Source organism: Oryzias latipes, chromosome 9, assembly GCF_002234675.1.
Source record: "Oryzias latipes chromosome 9, ASM223467v1".
NCBI classification, from domain to species: domain Eukaryota; kingdom Metazoa; phylum Chordata; class Actinopteri; order Beloniformes; family Adrianichthyidae; genus Oryzias; species Oryzias latipes.
The window spans coordinates 13,724,422-13,744,748 of record NC_019867.2 but is presented as its reverse complement, the minus strand read 5'-3'; positions in this window follow the sequence as shown (position 1 = coordinate 13,744,748).

The following is a 20,327-nucleotide window of genomic DNA, read 5'->3' as shown; positions in this document are numbered from 1 at the left end:
GGAGTGAGGATTTGCTGCGCTGTTGTTCTGAATATTAAATGGTTTTTATGGACTTCTCTTTCATGCATTTATATGAAGGGAATCCTCCTTAGACTATGCAGCAGCCTTCCTCGGTCCCCCACACACATCCCTACACACTTCTACTCTCCTGTTTGTTCCTCAGCCAAAGCTACATCTCTTCGTGGAATAGCCCATCAGTGTCAGTTTTAGGTGGGCTGGTCTGCAGGCAGTTCCGCTACTGGATGGAGCTGAGTGGAAAGTGCCCCACTATTGGCTGCCACCAACTAGTAAAATTCTTCTGTTACCATGGTTGCAGACTGAGCTGCCCAAATGTGTTTCAGTGCATCTCGTGGTGCTGATGGAACCGTTGGCATCACTGTTGTTTGTGCTGCAAAAAAAAAAAAAAAAAAAAAACCTTTAGTGGGAGTCAGAACTGCAGTGAGGCTGCACCCAAATCACTCTAAACCAATGCCTGTAAATGAGCCCACATGGCCTCCTCTCCACCCTCTGCACATGAGAGAGGACGAGATGGATGACAATGAAACAGCCCTGCAAAACACATCCTACATGATGGATGCACACTTTAGCCAGAGGAAAAACAGAATCATCAATCCAGCATTCAACAAATGGACTTTTTTTCACCAGGTTGAGTGTCAGAAATGATTATCGTCCCATTTTACACTGCAAAAGCTTAATGTGCAAAGCTCACATCATAGCTGTACATCACTGACAATTGAGCAAACACGGGAGAGAACAAAACGCTTTTAAAATGATCTGAAACACAGCAGTTCTATATCATTTCATAAAAGAACTTCAGTGAGACCTCGGCCTTTTTAAGTACCGGTATGTTAATGCAATTAGCCACTGGGGGTAACAATCAGGAAGTTACTGGCACTCTGTTCCTGCAGTAAGTTTAAGACTGCAAGAAGATAAAGGATGAGGACAGTTTTTGTGAATTTTTGCTCCTAAAATTGGAACCTAGGGGCTTACTATTCCCACACTTTGACAAAACGAACATTTGGGAAGATCCTTTGCGAATCTTTTGTGGACCCTCCGTCCAGAGTTTAAGGTTAAATGTACTTCCATGTGTGATTTGAGTCGAACACTTCCTTTAAACTTGGTGACATTTCTGGAGGGAAAACGGTTATTTTCAGCTCTGCTTTCTTCTGATTGCTTTACTGGTTTGTTTAAAATGATAAAACACTCTACATTAAAAAAGTATCTCATTACAAAAATATCTGTTAAAGGGAGGCCACTGCCTCTTTATGTCTTGTGCACCTCGTAAATATCCATCGATCTATCTATAATGTGTGCTATACCTCATTTATCTGTTAATGTTTCTTTAAAAATACATCAAAAATGTCACTTCTAGAACAATTTACCTAAAGCAGATGTTTCGTAAATACTACATTTTCTGATTATTTTTCTCCATAAAACTCAGTTTTATCTGTCTTTTCTTTAATGTATCAAATTTTACTAAAGAAGGAAAAAGAAAGAAAAATTCTTAAATAATAAGACTCAAACCCAGAGCTTCATGCTGTGAGGTGAGAGTGCTAACTATTACACCGCCGTGCAGCCCTTTTTCCTGACTTTATAAACTTATTTGCCAGGAAATATTGAGGGTCTGCCAACATGCTGATACTATAAACCAACATGAATGTAGTCTTCTCTGAGCGCCCTATTTTTCATTTTGACCTCCACCTTTTCCTTGTCCACTAAACTCCCACCTGAGTCCAGATTGAGAGAATTTAGATGCCAGAGCCACTTGTCTATCTTCAGTATTTATGATTTATGGCTGTGGTCGGACTACTGCCACGCCTGCTGATGCAAATCCTTTGGCAATAACATACACCAGACATTTAGGATAAAGTACACATTTATCAAATTTATCAGAGGGTTTTGTTTGTCAGAAATACTAATACCTACTCAAAATGTGCCCAAGTACCCGTAACCCTTGTGCTATCCTAGGCACTTTAACATTGGGAGTTGGGTCATCTAGACCCACTAGACAGTGCGCTGAACCTTTTTTCTATAATGATTTGTGAACTTCACTGGTCTCCATGGATTACATGAAATCTTTCCACTTTTATCCACCTTTGTCATGGATAACACGTCAGTGCAAGGGTGGGGTCATCTAAGATAGCACAAGGGTTTTAAAAAGAACACAACCACATGGTGTGGAGTCTCTGATCTATAGGACAAATCAAAGTTTGATAGCTCAACAAGGGGATATTTGTGAGCTTAATAAGATTTAGTCATGTGGTAGGGAATAATTTGGATATAAAAGAGTATTATTGTTCAATTTTTTTAAAATCTTATTTTCACCACTTTCAAACATTTGTTTCCATTTACCAACAGCCTACCAGTGACCACCTGCATCCCTGACATTACCACCTTTGATTGGGATCATTGAGTTTGGACCTCTACTAAATCTGTGCTTATGGTTTATTACTAGCACACATTTTCATACTGCTTAGATTAAGAAAAAGTAATAGTCATGCAGTTGGAAAAGGCTGCCTTCTGACTTGTATTTGCTATTATGTAATGTTAAATATAAAATTTGCAAAGGACCACAAAGGGATACGTGTGCATCCAATGCCTATTAAAAAGCTTAAAAGCAATTACATGAAGAATATTTGTCTCTTCTTCCAAACAAAAATCTATCACCTATGACCGTTTCTGATTCTATTAGGATTGTTGGGTCTTTTATAGACTACTTTTACTGTTAATTTTAAACTTTAGGTAATCCCTATGTAGAAGCACTCCCATGGGCAGGGCAAAACAGTGTGATTTAGGGGCAATTATTTAGTTAGAAGGCTTTCTATTTATTTAAGGCGGTGTTGATGTCAGCTTTAATGATTTATTGCTGCACAGTTGAAGTTATTTTTCACTCTAACAGTTACATTTATGTGTTAAAACAGCAGAAGAAAAAAGGATTACAGATTCACCAACATGCTTCACAAATGAAGACCTTCTGATTGGTAATAAAGTAAAAAAATAAAAAAATAACTTAACACCATAATGCTACAAAGAATATAATATTGCTTAGATGTATTTTTTCCGCAATTAATTTAGTTGTGAGAGCTTCTGAAAGAGTTGAAGATCACATTTGTGCATTTGTTAACAGCCATTGTTCTGCTTTATCACTGATGATTCAATTGTATTGTGAATTGAGGAAGCAGTCAATGATGGTTAAGAAGGAGCCTTGTCCTGCTTTTATTATTATTGTAAGACTGCTTAAAACCTGCTTGTAGGTGAGACAATAGTTGAAGACTTAGTCATGGCAAGGGTGGTAAGAAAAAAAAAGCTTTCATTTTGTGTCATGTCACGTTTTTATTTTATTTTAATTTAAAATGTACAAAGGTAATGCAAGATTTTTTCAATGCAATTGGGGATCATCTACTGTTAAAGTAACGAGTTCAGAGTTTTTTCTCTTGTTGGACTTTTTCTTTTCCTTTTTGGATTCCAGCATCCAAAATAAGGAGGAATTGTTATATGGATTTGATGTTCTCATCTCATATAATCCACCTGAATAAGGACATTCCATACCAATCCAGAAATTAAATCTCTGTGAGGAAAAAACAGCACAAACCAGATTAGGTTGAAAAACAATTTTGAAGAATTTTTGAAAACATTTTTTTCACATCTGCAATTTCTTAAGCAAACTCCTGATCCATCGGTGATGATATTATCATTTTAGATGCATAAGTGGAGACCAATGAATACCAGGGACTGTTTCATACTCATCCAAACCCACACAGACCACTAACAACAAACAGAGCCATAAATTTACTACAGAGACTCCTGCAGTCTTGGCCAACTAACCAGGAAGCCTGCCGGAACCATGAGTCTCCACAATTTATCTCTGTTGCTGTTTTCAGAGGATGACTATTGCTTGTGTTTATGAAGATGGATAGAGTGAGCACTATCCAAAGTACCTCCTTCCTCCTCCTTTTTTTATTCTTTCAAATTCCTCCCTGCACAGAGATGGAAGACACCATCTGGTGGCCAAATGAAATATTGCGAAAACCCTTCACATCTTTTCCAGAGGACATGGAGCATCACCTGCCAAACTGCAGTTAAAGCAGAGAAGTCAGATTTAAAAGATGAATACAGGATGGTTTTTTTAAGAGTCTGTAATATAAAATCTATTTCTGCTATTTACGTTTTACTTTTTACAATTTTTATTTTGGGAGGATCAAACATGCACATCTTGTCCGTTGCTTCAAAGTCGTGCAGGAATAACTGTAGCACCATAGCTGGAGGATTTCATAATTGTGTTCAAGGCAAAGAAGCAAAAAGAACAAACACACACACAGAGATATGACAGAATATGTTCTGCATGGAGCTGGCCACTGTTGCCACGGTGACAGTGTGACTCATGGCAGTTTAATTTGGGTTTAGAGCGGTGCCACGTTTTTGGTGTGTGAGAGCAGTGTGTTTATAGGGGTTTGTACCTCCTTTCATGCATGTCCATGTTCTCCTTCCCTGTACGTACTGTATGCACATGCAGATGTCAGGATGAAAGCAAACTAATTGTCCACTTTTAATCATTTACAGCCTTTGTTTGCAGAGTGGCTCTGCCGGCGTTATTAATGATGCCCATACTTGGGCACAGTAGCGTTTCAGTGAGAGTGGGCCACTTAATCTCTCTATTTAGGCTTCATTTCTGTCTCACACACCTCCCCCTTATTCCTCCTAATAAGCTGCTTCTCCGTCTCCTGTTATTTGGCAAACGAATCTATTATGTGATACGTCATATTTTATTAATGGACCCCCTCGGTGAAGACACACACACCTCTTAGCAGATGAGATTACGTGACACACGGGGAGCACGTCTCCATGTTAAAAATGATTTTAACTCTGCAGTTAGTTCTTATTTGTGTCATTCGTTTGGTATTGTGGCTGGAAGGCTGAACCACAGAAGTTTAGCAACCTTCTATCAGATCTGCAGCCACACGTGTCACTGCAGCGACGAGAGGTCAGAAACGGGTTGAATGAAAAGCAGGTTTAACTTCAGAGGTTTGGTGGAAATGTTCTTCATGTCTCAATTCTTTTCTGAGTCTCTCGCCGAGACAGAACTTGTGAACTTAATTCATGCCACATGTTTCAGCAATGCCATGCACTTCATGCATGCCCCCGCAAAAGTAATGTTCCCTAATGCAATACTGCTCTCTTACTGGATAAACAGTAAATGTAATAAGATATTTGTTTTCTAACTCCACGTTTTTATTTTTGTTGTAAATCTTATAGATAACAAAGAAAACCTAGCACACAGTTTGGACAAAGTTAGTTCAAAAACACTGAAAATGAAGCATTAACACAGAATGGAGGGTTTCCATTTTAGAATTTCTGACCAGATAAAACGCTAGTCATCAAAGTTGACTTCTTCTTACCACGTTTTTCCTGGGGTTGCCTACACAGCCCCTGAAGGGACATCAAAGTAAAATAATATATATTTCTGGTTTCTCATACGCATGATAAAAATTTGAACTGGTTTTCTCATGCGCACAAGAAACTTTCTAGGAAAGCGTCTGGTTGGCTCAATTGGCTGCATGCACACTGACGCAGGGGAAACAAGGGCAATGCAATGAGCTTAATTCACAGTGGGTGCTTAGGTAAGACCCTTTACAATATACTGCCTAAGTATGTAGCCACAGGGGACCAGAGTCTGGGTGTCCCTGTGCCAGTCCCCAGCCCGAATAAAATACAGTGGTATGAGAATATTTGGGCACCCCTGATAATTTTCAAGATTTTTCTTCATAAATCATTGGTTGTTCGGATCATCAATTTCAGTTAAATATATCATATGGCAGATGAACACATTGATATTTGAAAAGTGAAATGAAGTTTATTGGATTTAAAGAAACTGTGCAATAATTACTTTAACAAAAATGGGCAGGTGCGTGAATTTGGGCACCCCTGTTGTTGTATTGATTTGACTACCTTTAGCAATAATTATTGGAACACAAAATTTGTATTATAAGCTCATTGACCCTTGACCTACATACACATGTGAAGCCAATCACGAGAAGACGTATTTAAGGTGGGCAAGAGCAAGTTTTTCTCCTCTTTGCATCTTCTGTGAAGAATGTTAACATGGGAACCTCAAAACAGCTGTCAGATGACCTGAAAACAAAGATTGTTCAACATCATAGTTTAGGTGAAGGACACAAAAAGTTTGCTTAGAGATTTCAGCTGTCAATTTCCACTGTGAGGAATATAGTGAGAAAATGGAAGACCACAGGCACAGTTCAAGCAAAGCAAGTGGCCGGCCCACAAAAATCTCAGATAGGCAGAGGCGAAGGATGGTGAGAACAATCAAACTCAACCCACAGACCAGCTCCAAAGACCTACAATGGGATCTGGCTGCAGATGGTGTCACTGTGCATCGTTCAACCATTCAGCGCACTTTGCACAAGGAGAAGCTATATGGAAGAGTAATTTCTGCGCACATGCCACAAACAGAGGTATGCTAAAGCACATTTGGATGAGCCAGCTTGATTTTGGAATAAGGTGCTGTGGACTAATGAAACTAAAATGGAGTTATTTGGACATAACAAGGGGCGGTATGCTTGGCGAACAAAGAACACAGCATTCCAAGACAAACACTTACTACTACCCACAGTAAAATTTGGTGGTGGTTCCATCATGCTTTGGGGCTGTGTTGCCAGTGCAGGTACTGGAAATCTTGTCAAAGTTGAAGGTCCCATGGATTCCAGACAGGATCAGCAGATTCTTACAAACAATGTTCAAGAATCAGTGACAAAGTTGAAGTTGCGCCGGGGCTGGATACTTCAACAAGACAATGGCCCTAAACACTGCTCTAATTATACAAAGGCATTCATGCAGAGGAACAAATACAATGTTCTGGAATGGCCATCTCAGTCCCCAGACCTGAATATCATTGAAAATCTGTGGTGTGATTTAAAGCGGACTGTCCATGCTCTGAAGCCATCAAATCTGACTGAACTGAAGATGTTTTGCAAAGGGGAATGGTCCAAAATACCTTCAACCAGAATCCAGGCCCTTATTGGAAGCTATAGGAAGCGATTGGAGGCTGTCATGTCTGCAAAAGGAGGATCAACTAAACATTGATGGCATATTTCTGTTGGGCTGCCCACATTTGCGCACCTGCCTATTTTTGTTTAAGTAATTATTGCACAGTTTCTTTAAATCCAATAAACTTCATTTCACTTTTCAAATATCAATGTGTTCATCTGCCATTTGATATATTTAACTGAAATTGATGATCTGAACAACCAATGATTTATGAAGAAAAATCGTGAAAATTACCAGGGGTGCCCAAACTTTCTCATACCACTGTACATGGTTGTGTCAGGAAGGGCGTCCTATGTGAAAAACTGTCCTCACCAGTGAGGTTCACAAATCATTGAAGAAAAAAGGTTCCACACACTGTCTAGTGGGTCTAGATGACCCAACTCCCGATGTTAAAGTGCCTAGGATAGCACAAGGGTTAAACTCAACTCATCCAGACTGCAAATGGAAGCATCATGAAACCATGAGTGGAGAAACCTCAGGATGTTCAGACTACTTAGAAATTTTCCTTTGAGGATCCTAAAATTACAGAGCAAAATGACAAATAAAGGCATCACTAGGCTCTGTGGCAGTTCATAAAAAGAATGTGGAAGAAGGTTTTGGGCTAAGCAGGATTTTTATGTCTGTCTGTCACTGATACATTTGTCTGAATGTTAGCTGTTCTTTATTTTTTGATCACAGAGACACACTGAGTAGCTGAGGGGAGCCTGATAGTAGAAAACAATTTTCCAAAAGCTACAAAAATATATATAAATCAACCTTTTTGATACTGTACATTTTTTCTAATACTTAATATGAATAAACAGATGATTTAAAGTGTAAAGGTAAAAACACCAAGATGATCTCTATTTTGAAACTACTGAATGACCTCAAACAGGTCAAAACATGAGCTAAACGTCCAGACCAATAGTTTTTCACAGCATCAACGTTGTTTTTCAAATCCATCAAATGTTTCTGTGCCTCGTGCATTCGTTTGCCTCCATCCATCTGACACACGGGTGCGCAGCGCTGAAGAGTAAAGCTTTGAGGTGTCGTGTGTGAAGTTGCGTGACAGTCAGGACTTGCATGCTGAGAAGAAACATATCATTAAAGCCGCTGGACTGGAACTGAGAAGCTGCTCATTAGAGGCATCATGCGACATGTTTGGTTGTACCAACGTACAGAAACATTGTTTTGTCATTCATTAAACATGAAACACCTGTGAAGACCATTCGAGATGAGAAAAGGGTGTGTGTGACAGATAAAAGGGTAGCTTGAAAGGCCCACTCTGAGAAAAATTGTGTTTTTGGTGAGTTTTACATGTTCTTGTGGCATTTTTCTCATGGTTGAGGACATATATAAATAAAATAAAGCTTAAAATTGCATTTCTGAGTATTTCTTTATTCAAACCGTGGTGAATCAAGAGCAGACAATGCTGTTTAAAAAAGCTTGTAGGTGTAACGTAGGACCTATAATGGCAAGATCCAAGCTCCCTCCTCCACTACATTCAGCCACACAGTTTTGAGCATCTGGTTCATAACAGCTCCAATATTGCTCGTCATTTTTGTTGCACCGCTAATTATATGTTGGGGGTGTAAAGGGCTCTAAACTAGCAGAGGGTGTAAACAAAGGAATGTTGGGAAATGGGGGCAGGCTTACTCCACACCAACGATCCCGCACACAATTCTGAGAGGAATTTCTACTGAACTACTGCAGCTCTGCAGAAACTATGTCCTAAGACACAAATTTTTTTTATTTTGCCTAAAAAAAAAGCATCATTATAATTAAATTACCACTGGGAACACTTTGAAAATGGATCAAAAGATGATCCGAGTGGGACTTTAAGGCTTATAGCAAGATGAAGATAGTTTTTTCATTTTTAAACGTCTAGAAATGGGTTTCCAATTTTTGTAGGGAATAAGTTCTTTAGAAGCTAGAGGTATTGTTTGGGTTAAAAGTGCATTTTTCCTGAAAATTGTTGGTAGAGGGACTTCTGCTGTTTTTTATCTAATAAATCAGAAGTGCAGAAACCCATTACAAAATTTTCTATTATGTTCTCAAACCTTCATTCTATTTGTGACCACCATATCAGAAGAAGCAACAATGACTTGTTCTTCTCTTTGGGTTACTTGTCCTACTATTTCAGCCAATTATTACCCTTTTCCCTTTGTATTTCTCCTCTCAACACTCCTCCAGCAGCAGAAAAAAAGTATGGCTGGTCGTTCTCCTGACTTTCCATTAGTTCATTTTCCTCTAGAATGTGCTTCCTTTCTGCATGGATGTACGTGCATTCTAGCGCACATGTGTCTCCTGAGTGTCAGAACAGTATTATTGTAAACATACCATTTGATGGGGCGAGTGGTTCAGGTTGTTGGCCGTCTGCCCCGTTTTCATTTGGAACTGAGCTGCCAACATCTGGACTGTGTCAAACTCACTGACGGGATTATGTGTATGAATTGCTGTGTGTGTGTATGTGTGTTTATGTCTATGTGTGTTTGTGTCCCTGCCTCAGCTCCGGAGCTGTCAACCATTGGATGGGGAACAGATTTGCCAAGATTAATCAAAGGGGTAGCATTAATAAAAGGCGCCCTGTGCCTTCAAGCAGCGGTTTAAGAGCCTGGGAGAGCAGCTTTGCAGGATGAATGCAGGCCATATGCTGTCACACAGGAAGGCATGCAGGCTATGATGAGCTGCAACACTAAAAAAATATTCCCAAATAAAAAAAAGGAAAAAAAAACATTTTGTTATTATGAAAGAATTACAGCAAATGTAAATTATTGTATTATATCAACACATTTGAAAACATGCATTAATCTTGAAGTTGTGATTTATTTAGTATTACTTTCAATATAAAACTGAAGTGTAAATACTAAGTAAGTGAAGAAGACATTTCCATGTCTTATCACAGCTTAAGGGGCAAAAAAAGAGAATTTTAACGCTACCCAATTTTTGGGGGGAAATTGATTTTGCATGTCCTCAAAACCTAAAAACTACTTTGACATAATTTGCAAGATTTTTAGGCTGCCATTACTGCTCTCACATTTCTGACATGATCCTCACATCAGCTGAATTTTACCCTCCTTTATTGTCTCCATGCATCCTGAAAACTTACTTCCTTAAAATACGTCATAATATTGTTAGCATTTTAATGGGTGAAAGGCTTTTTATTTACAACAATTTTTTAAGAGGGTAGTAGAAAAGAAGTTATTCGCTCTGTTGCGTTATTATTAGCCTTTTTTTTTTAACTGTCCATCCATCCTCAGAACCCGCTATGTCCCTGTCGGGGTCAAAGGTGGGGCACCCCCCAAAGGGTCGCCAGTATGTTACAGGGCCACACACTCACACCATGGGGGAATTTAGAGATACCAATTAACCTATGAAGCATGTTTGTGGAGTGTGGTAGAAAGCCAGAGTGCCTGAGGAAAATCCAGGCATGCACAAATGATCCTTCTTGCTGCAAAGTGAGAGAGCTAAACACTGCACCATCGTGCAGCAGTTTAGTTATTGTTCTGACGTCATAATTTATTTTTAAGTTTAAGCATTTGTCAAAGCAGCTCATTTTTTTGAAGACTTATCTGTAAAACACATTTTATCCTATTTTCAGATCTATTTTTGATAAATCTTGCTTTTTATTTCTATGGAACTTCTTATTTTGCTGATTTTAAATCAGATTCAACTACTTTTTGTCATCACTTTCACTGATTTTGCTATTTTAGCTCTCAAGTGTAAAGACTTTTACTTTTTGACAGCAGGTGTAAGAGTGTTTGGAATTGTTTGATTGATTGACGTAGATGTTCTTTCAGCTCCACAGATTCAGAACCTTTAGAAACACGATGGATTTTCGAGTTTAGTAGAACAAAAGAATAAAAGGCAAAAATATGAAAGTTGGCATTATTGCAGTTACAAGTTTTGAATTACTAATTTTTCGATAATTCATGCCAACGCTGTAAAAACAATGTTAAAAGTGGAAAAGAGGTAGAAAAACTTTATTACAGACAGAGTGAGGGAATTCCATTCAATTCACACAATCTGTCTGTCTCTTTTTTTTACAGGAATACTGAGGTAAAAGCTTAATTTCCTTCCTCTTGTGGCAGAGAAACAAAATCTAAAGTGAGCATGAACACATCAGTAAAAATGTTGAAAACCTTGTGGTTTTTTTCAAACCAACAATCACATGCCCTCTCTCTCTTCTGCTTGGTCAGCGAGTTTTCAGATTCTCCTGTTGAGGTTTGATTCGAGCATTTGTTCATCAGTGTGTGTTTAAAGGCGCAGTGAATCACAGTAAATGTGTGAATGCAGATCTGTCTGACAGGCTTCACTTCAATTGAGGTTAAAAACTCTTTCCAGCCTCCATCCTAACCACCCACCAGACTTGTCTGCTGGCTCTGATGCACCACTTGATCCGCTCGCATGTGGGAGCAAACATTTGGGTGCAGCATTTTTTTTTTTGTAGAGATCTGGTTGAAGTTAGGCCTCGCTGTGTTTGGGTTGGCTGGCTGAGAGATGAAGCCAGCTTGTCTGCAGGGGCCGAACACTCGGCAGGGGGTTTGCCTGATCTGCTGCACCATCCGACAGCTTAATTAGTGTTTCGCTGCTGCACTCACACACCACGTTCGTACACATTGGATCCCTCTCCTCCACACATGCACAGCATACAGGGGCATAGCTCGTTAGTCTAATAAAAAGCCATTAGAAGGTTAAATGTGGGTCTCATTAAAGATTAGTCATTTACTACCATGCATAATAAGACTCTCTTGTGTGATTCTGATAACTGCTCATATGCCTGTGAAAGTAAAGAGTCAACTCATGCAATGTTAATTTACGCTGTTACAGCCCGTCTCCTGCTGGGAGCATAAACGCCATGAGAAATGGATGCAGTCACATTTAGTCAGACTAAATGTCATTACATGATGGTGTTTTACACTATGGGTGCACCGAACACGGTGGAAGTGGCTTAAAATTAATTTGACAAGAAGCTTAAAGAGGAAGAGGATGATGAGCAATAAAAGAAGTACAGATTAGCTTCAAGAGAAGTGGACTTTTGGTAAAAACTGCATTCAAATGTCAACGAAATTAATTAAACTTCTCATACTTGAAAAGTTCCTCATCTATGAACTTTTGAATGTGGACTAGTCATCATCCATCACAGCAAAAGAGGTGAAAAGTAAACCTTTTAGAGATATAATTAAATATTTTCTGCTTAATTTGGTTCCCAATGACATTATGCTGGATCACAACATTGAAACGGAAAATACGCGTGAGTCCTAAAGGGCAAACACAATTTTTAAGAGAAGATTATGTTATCAGAGCGTGCCAAGCTTTTGACTCAGTGGCAGTTATAGGGAGAGACTGAGCATGAAGCAGAAGACATTCACAAGCCTCTCTGAAATGCAACAAAACTAAATGAAAGCTGAATTTAAGCTGTGAGTAAATTTACTGTTGTATGCCCGCAGGTGCTACCCGCCCCATTTTAACCCACCCTAAATGTTCTGTCTCTGCCGCCCTGGTCAGAGTGGCATGGGACAAATCTATTTTAAAAAATACTTTTTTTTTCTTCAAAATGGCAGCTTTTCCATTGGTTTTATCTCCATAGCAAGTATTGTTTGTGCCAGTCTGCCTTCCTTACAGAGCGTTATAGCTGGACCTTGTCTTCTGTCTGCCGTCTTTTGTCTGCTGTCTTCTGTCTGCCGCCTGCCCTGACCCTTGACTGGATATTGAAAATCCTGTCTCTTCTCTGATGAACTTATTGCCTGGTATCGATCCCTGCCTGCCTGACCCTGACAAACCTAAACCATATTTTGGTTGTGGTTATGGTAGACATAAGTTGGCGGTGTGTGAGTAAAATTTGGGGAAGATCACTTTTTTCCCCCACATTCTTTCCCATATAGTAGGAAAATGTGCCAAATTTCACACTTGGTCACAAAATGGCCACCAAACCATGGGTTTAAGCCATCCCATAGTAATTCAAAAGCTTCCTTTGGATATAAGTCTGCTGCGGGACATGAAAGAGGATGTTGCAGTGTCAGCAAAGGTCATAGAGGTCAGAGTTCAAAGCAGAGATGGATCCCAAAACTGGAAAAATGAAAAAAAACAGAGAACATAAGGGTTTCCTGTAATGAAAAATGACATTTCTTAGGTGTAAAGGCCTGTAGTCTCATGACAGTTCTGGCCCCTCCCACTTTATTAAGAACATAAAACAATGGATGAATTTCTGGTTTCTGAATTTAATGCTCCAATCTGAGTAGGTCATTTTGTGTGTGGTGAAGGTCATCATCTCGAATAGCTGTTTATGTAATAAACATAACAGCACAATAGCCTGTCACTCACTGATTGCCTTTCTGCAGCCAATTTAATCCAATCCAGGCCTCTAGTGCGATCTTTGTGTGCAGCGAATAAGCATCCTCTACAAAGTGAGACACAAAAACACTGTTGTGTTTGTGGCAGAACCTCTGTAAAGTCCTCTATTTTAGGACAGCTGACGTTTTTGCTTACCTCAGGCTTTACGTGGCCCAGAACCTCAGGATCTGTGCTTGTAGATGTTTTTTTTGTTTGGTTGTTTGTTTGTTTTATTGTAGCCGGGCTTTTGTGTGTCAGTTTCTAATTTAAATTTCTTTATTTTATGTTTGTTCATGTCTTGTCAGAATCACACCAGGTTAAAGTTCATCATTGTTGCAGCTCTATCTGTTTAAGTAATGGCTCCTGTAATGTCAAAACGTGTATTGCTTTATTGTCCAATCGCCTTTGACACATTTTTATTTAATCCATTCAAATTGATGATTTTTTTTAATAAATCAGGTTTCAGTTTATTTAATACTTCCGCTGCTATGTTATGGCTGCCTGCCTCCTTCTGTCATCTTCATTGGGCTCACACCACATCCATGACACTAAATCTTACAACCTTCTTCAATGCCACACTCACACTCTGCTGACATTTTGCTTTGGAGAAAAGTGTGGCCATATGAGACGGTGTCAGTCAATGTTATGGAACATCTATAAAATAATGTTTTGCTGAAAGTAAAAGATTAAACTAAAATATGTGTTTTGTGAGAAACGGTATATCACTTTGACAGATGTTACCACACCTTTTTGATTCACATTTTTGTTCAGCAAAACACTTTTCAACAGTGTTTATAGTTTATAATTGGGTTAACCCAGTTGTGTTACATTATTGTCTGGTGTTACATTCCTTTTAACATTTTTAAAAACTGGTTTAATTAGATGTGGTTATGTTCTGAGTGTTATAGCTGGGCACTTGTTTGAGTGACAGACCACACTTACAGGCAGACTCACTAATTTACTGTCTCTTAAACAGATGTCACGCTTTGTTTCAGTCTGTCACACATACCTTATGTCATATCCAAACCTGCTCACATCCGCTTAAATGCAGCTATATAGGAGCATTAAACGAATGCTTCGCCGGGCTAAAAAAAAAAACATCACATGACTAGACCTGCCATCCATCACCTGATAAAATCATCAGAAGAATTTTTTTCATTTTTTGGGAAACGTTTAAAAAAGTAAACATAATAGATTTGTTAGCATTGTGGAAATGGTAATAAGGACAAGAAAGCTCAACTGTTTAAAATCGGGGTATCCAAATGTTTTGCAAAGAGGGACAGATTTGGTGAGGTGAAAATGTGTGAAGGCCAACTGATAAAAAACATTACGTAGAGGGTAAGTGCAAATCAACTTTAATGAAGAAATTATTTTTACTAGGATACTTTTCATTTCTTCACAGTAACAAATAAATCGGGTTCTCTCATTTGGCTTTAAGCCTCTAAAGGTCAAGTAGCCACAGATTTATAATCGCTTATAACGTAATTTAGCCAATCACAATAAAGAAATCGTACACACAGTGCTAGGGGCAGCATATTGTTGATTTTCTGACAGGAACCAATGGGGCCAAGAGAAATTAGAAGGTAGGTTGGGTTTGGCTCATGGGCCGGACTTTGGACATACCTTGCTTAGAATATTAGGGAGGTGGAGCTGCAAGGGTTTTCCTTGCAGATGGAAATCCATCAGCTGACACTGAATAGCTTACAAGTTCTGCATCTGAGATGTGGTTCTGCTGTTATGACACGATTTTTCCCTCAAAAGAGATTTGTCCTTTGTTTTGGTAGTCAGTTAATTGTTCTGCTGGGGGGCTCGAGTGCTGGTCCAGACCACACATCAAACACCAAACGCGCAGAGCAACCTGGCATGCACTGATGAACTTCTTTTACGTCTTTGTTAGGTTAGCTGGACTCGAAAAGAAAACATTTTCATCTATATTTACGGTCATTGTGTCTGATGATATTAAGACAACCTTAACCTGTACTAAGTTCTTAGTTTCCAGCTATCACTCTATTATTAGAGTAAGAATAGAGTGCATTGACTTAATAATTGATTAATTGGTTTACTTCGAGCAATTTTGTTGTGAAACATCATCCTTCTTTTCACTGCAGCCAGAAATATTTAACTGCAACCTTTAAAAGCTTCACATGTGGAGTTATCCCTTTTGTTTCTAAGCTGTACATGAGCTGTATGTCAGGTCAAGGAATATCAACAACAAATTTGATCATATTTTAATATTATTTATTATTTTTATTAATATTTTGCAGTTACTTGAACTTGAAGATGGAGTAATGGTGGAGAATTCTTCATAGATAGTTGCAGATGTAGTTTGATTTGTGAAATTACTATTGCATTTTTTTGTTTTTGAAGGTGCTTTTGTTTATTGAAACAATTCTCACAAAAAATGTATATTGCAGGGTTTCTTACCAGTAACCGGATATTCCAGGACTGGAAAAGACTGAGACATGCAACATTTAAGGAAGTTCAAGCACAGATGACCATTAAATTTAAAGACCCACTCCAATGAAAACTGTGTTTTTGGTGTTTTTAACATGTTCTTGTAGAAACTTTCTCCTGATGATGTTTATTTATTTATTTATATTTAAGATGAAAACTGCGCTTCTGAGTATATTTTCATTCAGAGCAGATGAATAAAGTATGTTGGAAAAAAACCTTTAGCAGTGACGCAGCCACAGTCGGCGGGCAACAAGCTGCTTGCTCCACATATAGATCCATGTATGTCTTCGTTTTCCTCGTCTGAGCTGGCATCTAGCTTAAAACTATAAGGCTGGATAGCGTAAACATAGGGATGATGGGAAATTTGGGCAGGCTTACTCCACACCAACAGTCCAACCCACAACTCAGAGGTGAATTTCTAATGAACTCCTGCAAAAACTATGTGCTAGAAAATAACACGTTTATTGATTTTGCCTAAACGCTGCATGGTCATATTTAAAAGACCACTGAGAACACTTTGAAAAAAGATCAGAAGATGATTGGAGTTGGACTAAAATGCTATAAACCTGGTAAATTTACATTTTAAAAAGTCCGCTCCCTGCCTTTTACCCATAGTTTTGCACTGAACACTTTGACAAAAACAGGGATAATCTTACACAGGGCATGTTTTGAGTTTGTTTGAGGGAATCATTTAAATAAATTAGCTTCACTTAGCAGCGGAGGTTGCCGGCATCTAGTTTGAATTTGACAGGAACACTATCAGTAGTGATCGAAAGTTTCAGTGTTACACCTTCAAAATAAACATGTTACATTTAGTAAAATCATTCACATTTTTCCAGTTTGGAAACTACAGTAATAGCAGCCCATGCGCTTTTGATTGGAATCACAACTGATCTTGCTTAATGAAATTACACTGACGCAGTGTGTGTTTCTGTGTTCCAGCATGTGTGCGTGAAGCACACAAAACATGGTGTGGCCATGTGCCATGCAGCTGGAAGCCATCATTGAACCAATTACTTTTTGTCTTTGTTTCTCATTGCTTCTACCCACTGTCTCTCTCTCTTTGTTGACTTAATCTTCCCTCTTTTTAGGTTTTATATTTTTTATTTCTTGTCTACACCTTTGGGAACCAATAGTTCACTGTAACTGCTCACCACCATCATCTATCTCATTTTCTCAGATTACTCTCCAACTTTTACTCTTGTGACTTATCCTTCTGTTTTTCAGGTTTATTTTTCCTTGCAGATCTATTAACATTCTATATTATTCCCCCTCTAAATTTATCACTACCACATGTCTTTAGATCCAGATGTGTTCCTGATGTAACACTTGTTTACAATTACATGATGAATGAATGAATTGCAGACATGACAAAAGAGCTGAAGGACTGTAAATGCTGACTACAGATTGTGTAGTAAATGACTGTGTCACCACAGTGAGGGATGGAGGAAGTCAGAGGGTTAACAATGTAAACAAATGACGAACTTAATGAGGATGAAGTGCTGCAGCACATAAGTGAGTCTTTGTTTTCCTGCATACCTGCAGCTCTACCCACCTCTCATGCTGCCTGACGTGCATGTATGCACACATGCACACAGGATTCTGTGAGGAGTTTCAAATGTTTACTTTAAAAAATGATCAGTGTAATGTTCTATAAAGCCAGGCGTCTTCTTTTTTTTTCTTTTTCCAAGAGAACTAAAAATGATCAGAATCACCTGAATGAAAACTGAGAAGTCCTCAGATGTGGTAAAATGTGTTTTGGTGAGAAAGAGCTAAATCCAAACCAAAGCATTTGGGAATTTCTAAACCAAATTCATTGGTTTTACTTAACTCTAACTTCAGTTATATTATTTTTCAATCTAATTATGTCATTTTTCTATTTTACGCTTCCTGTGGTAAATCGTGGCAATTCAGCTTCCAGTTAGTTAGTTGTTACAGTGCACCATGGCTCTTTACAAGAGCATTAACATTCATTACAACTTAAAGACCGAAAACCTGACTTACCTCGATCCTCTCAGAGTTAATATCTAACACAGACTCCAACTCAATACCTGGCACTTTACGAAAATTTGTATACTTATTAGTATCTAAAGCTTTAACATAGCACTTGCTTTCAGAGCATAGTGTCCTCCTAAAGCCGTTAATCTTTATAATTCCACATAATAACACAGCCAGAGCTGTTAAACTGGGGTTATTTGGCACTACTATTGGCCCTTCAAAGTTTAGTAATTGTTTTATACCACTTTGGTTTAGAGCATTGATTTATATAGTTTTATTGTTCTTGTTGGAGTTAAGAAAAATTTTCCAGTATTAGATGATTCTGTGTTTTTCCCTTCTCTATGAGAGGGTTGCGTCAGGAAGGGCATCCGGCGTAAAACATTGCCAAGTTTACCATGCGACTCGTTCGCTGTGGGGACCCCTGATGGGAGAAGCCGAAAGACAGAAGAAGATGATTCTGTGTTTTGGCAAAATTTAACTTTTTCTGCTGGAGGAGGAACTCTGAGGGGAATGTGAGATGCAGGTGGAGTAAGATTGTTACAGCCCAATTTGGGGATTATTAACACTTGGTAAATTATTCATTACCAATGAAAATAATGGTCGCTAAGAACAATAATTCTAAAAAATACACCACTCATTTTTGTGTAGGAGTCTCTTTCTTTCTGCCTTGTCGGCAGATCAGTACAGGATCTATTTTTTTCCACTTTAGCAGCTGTGTTTAATGCAGAAATGTAAAAAGTGGCAACCTGTGTTTTGGGAATAATCATTTAAAAATGTTCTTAAAACGTTAATCCAGAGGCAAGATCCTTGTACCCAAAATCTAGGAAATGCTTCTTTTTCCCAATGAAGTGACATTGCCTGAGCAATAGACTGGACAACATCGCACAAAGAATGTCTTGCTGTGCTGAGAGAGGCCACTGGTGAAAAAGGGGGAAATTGTAGCAAGTAAGACTTTCAAACGCACACAAAACACACACGCAGATGGAGATGTGGCTGGGCTTCAGGCCAGATGGTCTAAGAGAAGGAAACTCACATTCTTGTGATGGGGAGTCACCAAGTATCAGGTTCCATAGACTGTGGCAGAGGCTGAAGCCCCTCACCACTACATACCACGCACGTGCATGCATACACACATGTAAAAGCACAATATGCTGCTAGTTCCTTATGTGCACAAAGACAGCATGTACTGATGCTTCCGTTGAACGATTTAGGCCTGTTCTAAGAAACGCAAACCAGGATGAAATGCAGTGAAGTTTTTATGTTATTGTGTGTTTTACCAATAAAAAATACATTAATATGAGGACTTTAACAGAAAGACAAACCCAAAAGAACATAATAGGTTGATATCCAACGCAAAACACTAAATTGGATTGAAGATGCTTCACTGTAGAAGAGGCTGGGATGTATTTCAACTAAATTCCACTAGAGGTCAGCATTGACCTTTTCTTAATTCATTTTTTTTCTTTTTAGCTTTGACTTTCATTCCTGTAGGTGTAAGGACAGTTCATAAAAACGTTTGTGCGTGCGTTGATTGAAATGCATTTGATCAAATGATATCACCTATTTCTAAGTGAAGAGAGATTCAATTGGTACATTTTCTAAAGCCCGCCCTAATGATGAGTAAGTGGATTGAAATACAATGCAGACAGGGAGGACAGTAGTGAAGTCCAACAACTGTAGACAGGGCTTTTTAGTAATAAATACCGGTAAATAAATAGATAACATATTCATACCCACATCAAATTCCTCCTCACATTATCTGGATATCAAGTCTTCAGGATGTCACAATGAGACGCTGGTATCTTGTCAGTGGGCCTCTGCTTCTGTCTATTCAGGCAATTGGGTCAGGGTGGACGCTGGTCCAGAGACGATATGAAACAAACCTGTAAAATAGGTACAATACTAATATTTAAAAGATTTAAAAGCTTCATGAAACAGAAGAATTTTAATGTTGTTTCTTTCTGTCTTTCTTGATTTTTTTCCCTTTAGTTAAGCATCAAAAAACACAAAGACATCTACTGAAAACAGCATAAATTTTACAGATTTACAACTCCATGAATGGAAGCGAACAGTTCTAAGAATAAAGTTCTTTTTCTGTAGAGCTTCGTCCAGTGTGGGTCCTTTGGTAAGACCCTTTGCTCCACTGCCTAACTATGTAGCCAAAAAGGGGTCCAAGTCTGGGTCTCCCTGTGTCGGTCCCCAGTCCGGACTGGGTCGCAGGAAACCAGGGTTAACTTTCCAATTGTTTCCCAGAGGGTGCAATAAGCAATTAATTGAGCAACTGACATAGCAATGGTGAGGTATTAACATTTTCCAGTGAGGGTCCTTGAGCAAGACCCTTAACTCTACTGCCTACCTCATGACCCATGGGAGACAATGAATCACATGTCATGCCGGCTAAGACGTGGCCCGGTCAAACAAGGTCTACGTCAGGTGCTGGGGGACCAGAGTACCCTGATGGAAAGTGGACTACTAGAACAAGACGGAAATGAACTAAATGT